General features: G+C 37.9%; 1 pseudogene; it reads left to right on the plus strand.

Moving 5' to 3' along the window:
* The window catches only part of LOC118334800, a 344,242-nt pseudogene that overhangs the window by 293,165 nt on the left and 43,056 nt on the right, over window positions 1-8,021 (plus strand).

Here is an 8,021-nt window from a genome sequence, read left to right on the forward strand (position 1 = left end):
GTTAATACAGTATTTTTTTCCAGAAATATTAGTAATACTGCAAATATTTAACTATTGCAAAACTAGTTTTCCATAGGCTCAATCATCATTGTGTTGCCTTATTCGGCAATCAATAGTGATTAAACACACATTTGTTTAAATTATTAAATATTTTAAGTTAAAAAAACATTTGTTTTTTTACCACCAACTTTCCATCATTGGAACATTAGACTGTGTTCTCCTAATGTGCGTAAACATGATGCTACCAAATCGGGCACTCACTCAAAAAAACATTGCTCCATAGCACTTTTAGTGGTCAGAAACATTGACAACAATTCAAACAATGAGTTATCAGGCTGGGAAGACATGACAACCTAGGAAAGAAGTAGATCATTTATGTTTTTTAAAAGTTAAAGGATGCGACATTAGATTTGAAAATATTAACTAAAATAATAATTTTGTCTAGTAAACTTAGTCTAATCGAATCTATTTCACACATGCTAAACTGTGATTGACTAATTTCTGCTAAGTGGTGATAAATACAGAGGATGACAATATATACAGTATAGGTTACCCAGTACTATCTGCTACTCTCCCTCAACAGCTAAACATAATCGAAAAAGTAAAGTTTACAGATCATTAGCAGGTACTGTACATTAGATGTGATCCTGCAGAGTGTTGTGTATTCCCGCCGGACTGGGATTGAATCCTCAGAAAAGGACTGAAAATATTCTGTTCTTTCACGTTAATCTACTGTTGGCTGACTCTTGTTGTCTGTTCAGCTGTATTGGATATGAAAGGTGCCGAGTCTGCACATATGGGGCTTCTGCTACTTCTTTATGCACAGCCCTACAGTGTAAACTCTTAATAGACTGAGATCCAAGCCCCAAGAAAGCAAGTCTGACCTCATCCTACGAACTTACATACTCTAAAAGGAAAATAAATATTCTGTTTCAAAGTGCTAAACAGATATTGGCCAAATGCCATCAGGTGCTCAGCACTATTGAATATGAAAGTGCTGAGTCTATTATTTCTGACCACTGAATAATCACATTTAATAAATAAAGCATGCATCAGGGAGCAGTATTATATACTGTAATGTGTGATGTGGTTTCTTGTAGTAAGAGTCTTTAAATAATCTGTAAACCTGTAAATTATTCATGAGGAAGTTGTGTAATTATCCATCTCTAATACAAACGTTATCAATACTGCATCCATGCTTATTACGACTTCATCAGTTCAATTCTACATTTTAAATTATCTGTTTACTCTCCATCTGTAGACCTACAGGACAGGAAAAAAATAAATTTATTATCCAGTTTCATCATTCTGCAAATATTATTTATGTCACTTCATATCAGTAAACACACACTGTGGAGGGAAAACAAACCAACAAACAGTGATGAGATTGGAAGAAGGCAGCAGCAGCAGCAGCAGGGATATTGAGCTGAATATTGATTGGCTGAATGCGTTTAGCCGATAATCTGCTCTGAGGTCACCACCATCAGCCTTAACCTGTATGTTTGAAGTAGCAGTACAGCTCACTGGAATAAGTCTGATATGTGTGTTTGAATGGATATGTGCTGGTGTTATTTCCCAGAATGGTTACGTATAATGTATTTCCTGTTAAAGTGCCCAAAATGTAAATGTAAAGCACACAATATATAAATAAATAATGATTATTCTTTGCATTTTGAATAGATACATTATCACATATAGTGCATTAATGAGACCACCGCAGATTTATAAGTCACTTACTTATTTGTATGAATAAATAAAGTAGTGTTGTCTTCTGTGAATTAATAAGCCATAATTTCATAAACAGTGTATTTATGAGCCTTAATTATTCCTTTATATGGCATTGTTTCGATTAATACCCCTTTTATTCCCTGGTATGGATTTATAAACCATAGGATTGCTTTTCAAGTTTCTTTATTGCCTGATATTTGTAAAAATATCCATACACAGCAGTTTTATTTCAAAGAGTTTCTCATTCCATGCAAGCAGCATTTCACATTACTTGTTGTATTGCCTGGCTTGGATAGATAAGCAGTAGTTTATTGGCCTCTGTGTTGGCTGGTGTGTCAAGATATTTGTTTTCTGCATCTTGTGAATGGTGCCAGCAGACACAGAATTTGTGTTTATTTTGAAAGTAAAGCTGCTGTTTTTAGACTGCTTCTGAGATATCATTTGACTTCAACTTTCGCAAACCCTCAATGTTACTGCAGCAGAGGCTAAATCAAATCATCATATTGGACCTTATTTTCCAGCACACACAGTGTTTTAACCTTGAAAATTGCTTTGCCTGTCCGTGTGATATTTTGGAGCCTTGCGCGTAGTGTATGGTGCTCATTTCAGAGAGGAGGGTCATTCAAAAATGTCTGGTTTCAGAGAATTTCTTGCTTTTGTCTCTTTTATCTAACCGTCAAGTAAATACACTGGACAGAAAAAAAAGCAGTTTGAATGTGAACTCGGGTTCTTAGTCTTATAATCAAATAATTTGAGTCTAGAGTCTAGTCTCTAGAGCCCTGCCGCTAGTCTTAGCATAAATGATGATTAAAAAATAATTAGTTGCAGACCTACTGGACTCCTTGATCATTAATTCTACCCTGTTTATGTTTTGCATAATATCTTGCTTTCATGTCATCCCTGCTCCTCTCCCCTCAGAGCAGAGGATGTAGCCTACCCTTGGATACGTGGTTGAAGTTCTCTCAGCTACAGAGTTTTTCTTTCCCAAACTCCCCAGTTTTGACTTTGTTCTCTCTTTCTACACTTTTTGGGCCTGCAGGATGACGTTCTTTGTATTTTGAGCCACACACTTTTCCTTTGATGATTGCTTTGATCGTCATTTCACTAATTGTTTTTCCATTCACTCTAATACTGTATGCTTCATCAGTGTGCTCTCACAGTATGATCTCACGTAGAAAGACTGTAATCACCTTGTTAGAGCTGAGCTTGTATATGGGGTTGAAATTCCCACTGATCTTGAAGGTCTCACTGGTAACTTTGCTCATTTGGTCAGAGGTGGAGTTTATCTATGTTAGGATTCTTTGATCTTTGCTTTAATCTTTACTCCACAGATCCCTCATTATGCTTTCTTAAATGACCTAACCTTCCCAGATGTGATTGCTCCTATGTCTTCATTTCATTGTCTGTGTTTGAGCTGAGGCTGTGCAAAATGGTTGTTTGTATTCAGGAGTGCATAGACACTGCAAAGTACACAGTGGTTGTCATTCATTTTTTGCTTCTTTTCTGTAAGTTAAGTGTTCCTGGGTTATGTGAAAGGAACCCAAAAAACATCAAAACATACTTCTTAGACCATTAAGAATGATGGCTATTTTCAGTGTGTTTTCTCATTCCTGAAAGCAACAATTTTCCTGGAAATCATGACCAGACCTATGCAAACCTATCCATTTTAGCTTTACATCCATTCTTTTTTTTCCAAAGTGGAAACATTTCACCAATATACAATGCTATGCCAAAGCAGCAGCTTGTCATTGGATGTTTTGATTGTGACAGAAAAAACAATTTTCAAACTTTTTAATACATTAAATTGCCCTGTGTGTAGCTGATAGTCAAGAGTCTGGCATAGCAGTCAACATTTCACTCCCCACAAATAATTTATATTGTCTTTACTTCAGTATTGGAAACTGCTGTCACTCACAAGTTGAAATGAAGTGCTGTGTTATAGTTTGTCTTTGAATAAAGGACTCGACTAGAAAACAGTGGAAGTTATTTATCATTTTTTTAAGTAAAAAAAACTACTACTTTGGAATCACTGCATCACATCCCATTATCCCAAGTTATCTAGATGCAGTCCAACTTTTGCTTCATTAAGACTCTCAGATTACTAATTGTAAATTAATTCCTAGTCAGACAGATTCTGGTCTCTGAGAAAACATACTGAGTGCTAATGATTGCAGTCAGTCCGTCACCCGCACAGGTTTTATATAAAATGGTAACTCTGAGCTATCAGCTGAATTAAAATACTTTTCTCATTGGATCATTTTGCACTCTGCATCACCTACCTATTGCAGTGATTCACAGTTTGTGACTTGTATCAGAGCAAAAAGGGGCCAAGCAGAGCTCAGCGATTTATTGATGTGAAAAGCTGCTGCTGCTGAACAGTAGGAAGTTGTTAGCTTTGAAGGCCGAGAGCAAAGTGCCGGCATGCCTGAACTCCGAGGACAATAACAATTTCAATCCATGATCTTTGCAGAAATGGCAGGTTGTCAGGTTTAAACTCTTGCTGTGCCATCTCATGTGGGGGCTGCAGATGGACATGTATTTTTGATATACTTCCATTGTCCTCAGGTTTGTAGCCACTTTGTAACAAATTGCTAGTGAGGTGCTGGACATGGTGCAAGGAAAAATGATCGAAGGGGAAGGAAATATACCTTTCAGCTGCATGCAGACAGACATGACAGGACACACAGTCAGACAGAAATTCAGCAAAGCAGTCAAACACCAAGAATGATGCTGTACAGACAGACCTAAAAACAGCTGATCAAAGTTATGTCCCCAAAACTGTTTTCCACCTACAGCATGTTGCCTTATTGCTGTTTCATCCTTGTGTCATTTTATAAGAGGAGTGTTGACAGTTTGAAGCTTCTAGGGGAGCAGAGGTGACATGTGGATCTGCTGTAGATGACAGGAGGAGGAGAAATGAAGAACTAGAGAGAAAGAAAACGTACAGACTTGTCAACACACAAAGAAATAAAAAAAAAAGGCTGGGACAAAGAGGACAGGCACAGGAATATTTGTTCTGAGAGTGCTAGCTTTGATTCCCACATGCTTTGACACTGATTGCTTGTGATATTAGCGACACAGCACACAAACTTGAGATGTAAAAAAAAAGAATGCCGTGCAACATTTATATGTTTTCAGGAGGCACAGCGTCCAGACAGAAGGGCTTCCGGGGCTGTATTCGCTCTCTGCAGCTGAACGGCGTCACCCTGGACCTGGAGGAGAGAGCGAGGATCACACCCGGGGTTCGACCCGGCTGCCCGGGTCACTGCAGTAGCTACGGCTCGTTCTGCCAGAATGGGGGCCGCTGTGTGGAGAGAGCCAACGGCTTCCACTGTGATTGCGGCCTGTCTGCGTACACTGGGGTCTTCTGCCACACAGGTACACACATATACACACTGTAGAGGAGTAGGCAAGTTATACTGTCATAATAACCAATGTCTATATGTTGGTAAAGATTTCCTTTGGTTTGAGAATCGTCTCACTTTGTAGGTAATTTTGAGGTATTTAGAATTTAAAAAAAATCTATTTGAAAGAGAAATGCAATTAAAATATCACTTTTCTATTGGGCCAACATAAAAACTGAAGGATTTATAAATTAAGCTTAAAGGTGCCCCCAGTTTTCAGTTTGCATTCAGTGTTACTCACTAAAACGTATTGTCTGTATCATTGAGAAATGTGTTGAATGCATGTACTTCCTCATAGAATTTATAAAGCTAAAAATATTTTAAATCCTTTACATCGTTTACATCCATGTTTACTTGCCAGCAGTCATCTTCTTCACTCCCTTTGTTGCCTTTTGGCTGCATTTCTTTGCATCTTACCACAACCAGTTGTCAATGTACGAAATATACTACAACATATCCCATGTGTATCATGTCGCCAGCCTGCTCGCACAATTGTGTGACCTTCTTCATGTTACAAACACACCCTTGCTCTATAGTACATCTATAGTGGTGAAAGACTCCACAGGGTATCTTTATAAAGCTGACGCTATTAAAGGAGGTTTATTCTGTTATATTTTTTTCTTTGGCTCAAACATTAATGGTACCACCTACCTTGACCTCTCTCTATGAGACCCGTCTACCCACTTTACAACATGCTGCTGAGTGTCACGTCATGCCTCCATCCCCTCCACTTTGCTTCACATTTACTGTAGTTGACTCATATATCTCAACATCCGAGGTTAAGGCTGCTTCGATGTATGGCGTCGGCTTCCTTTAGGAGCAGAATGAAAGAGTTGACACAGGAAATTGTCTGAGCAGAGGCCTTCATTCTGGAGATTGACCCTGCACGTCTGTTTCTCCATACAGATAACGTCTAATAAGTCATTGAGTGCATTGAGGCAGATATTTCTATAAGACCCTTGTAGGATATATTCTCATGAGGTTCTTTACAAAACTCAAAGGAGGGAAATATAAATGCAAATAAACATAAGAGACAGAGACTGTTGTTTAGAACAGTCATGGTTGTTTTTCTGCTGCTTTTTAAAGTTTAAGAATCTATATAATTCCAGTGAACCTTTTACTACACTTAACCAAGTGTATTCACTCACCAATAAGTATATGTGACATCAAAGGTTTCATGCAAATAGTGTCCGTTTGATGTGTTGGAGTCTGTTTATGTCATTTGTTTGATTTTAAATTCATTGCACTAATAATTCGTCATCACATTTTACTTTATGTCCGGGTTCAGTAACTTAGAGCACTCTCTTCGCCCTCTCCCCAACCACTGCTGGTATCTACTGTACTTATCTGCATCTACGACAGTAGGCCGAGGCACAGAAAGTGCTTTGCTTTAAAGCATTTGTGAAATCCTCCATTGATATACTGTAGTTGAGTTTAATGTCAGGAAATGGATATAAACTTGTTAAACATTGTTTTAGAGTGTTTCTCTTGCTTCTGTGCTGGTATATTGAGAACTGCATGGGGATGCCAGAGTTGTTTAGATGCTGCAAATGACCCTGAGCATTTCATTATTCATTATTACAATATTGAAACAAAGTGAGAAGTTACTGTAAATATATGAATTGTGCTCTGCTAGGGAAACAATTATTCTACTGGAGGAAAAACAACAGAGATGCTACAAATTGAAATAAATGGTGTCCATGCAGTATATAAAAAAAGTCAATGCATTCCACTTCCAAGAAATCTATCAATAAAACTAAACTAAAGTAATAAACAGCGGCAAAATACTTTGCTGCTATTGGGGTTGTGAATCACAGCAGCAGTTTAATCCTACAGAATTTCTGTTTTTGTTCAGAAACGGTTCCTGAAAGTTAGAATTACAGGGGTTGAACACATATATTGATTTAATATCTGTAAACTTATGGGGCTGTTATTTTGGATTGCATAATAGTGTTTTTTTGGGCCAATAAAGCCTGTGCATTACAGCCTGTCTCTGGCTGACTCAACCAACTGCTCACACACGAACAGTACAAAAAGACTAGTTTAATTTTTTATGACACAAAGTGTTTTTTACCCTCAGTACATTTTCTTGTTCTTATTGTTTTGTTTCTTTTTCAATGGTAAATTAACCTTTCTGGTGTACACACCACTCAAAGCACTTTACAACGCTTGCCACATTCACCCATTCACTCACACATTCATACAGTGACGGCAGAGACCCGCTGCTCAACAGGAGCGATACAGCACACAATGATACAAAGCTCACCCATACACACAGACTTACACACCAACAGCACAGCCTTCAGGAGCAATTTGTGGTTCAGTATCTTGTCCAAGGACACTGCGATTGGACTGGGGGAGCTCAAATGGGGGATTATTAGAAGACCAGCTCTTCCACCTTTAGGTTTACAGGTTTTCCTGTAACCCCATATTCATAGGTATAAAAGGTGCCCTAATACCTGTTTGGTATTGTTTAAATGAAGTCAAGACAATCAAGACCACCTAAAAAAGGTCTTGGTACACTTCTTTAAAGAGGGAGTTAAATCCCTAAAAACAAGAATCAAGTATCCTCATTGATGAAAAATCAATGGCAGTACTCTTGATCTGAAAAAAAATAAAAAAAAAAGCCTTCATTTGTCTTTTAAGGATCAAGAGTTTTAAGTTTATGGTCCGCATGAGTCAGTTGCCAAAAATGAAAGTATGAATTTTTTCTGGGATATCTTTGATGTTTTGCCAGTGTGACTTATTGTTTTCAAAGAACACTGTGTTTCTATCTTACAAAAGCATCTTTCATTTTTTCTTTCCATTTCTGACATTGCAAAATAAAAGCCTACACTGTAACCTCTCTGTGGCTCATCTCTCCTTCTCCAGAGGTGTCAGCCAGCTTCA

This window comes from Morone saxatilis, unplaced genomic scaffold, assembly GCF_004916995.1.
Source record: "Morone saxatilis isolate NCDOM2014 unplaced genomic scaffold, NCSU_SB_2.0 Contig23, whole genome shotgun sequence".
NCBI classification, from domain to species: Eukaryota; Metazoa; Chordata; class Actinopteri; family Moronidae; genus Morone; species Morone saxatilis.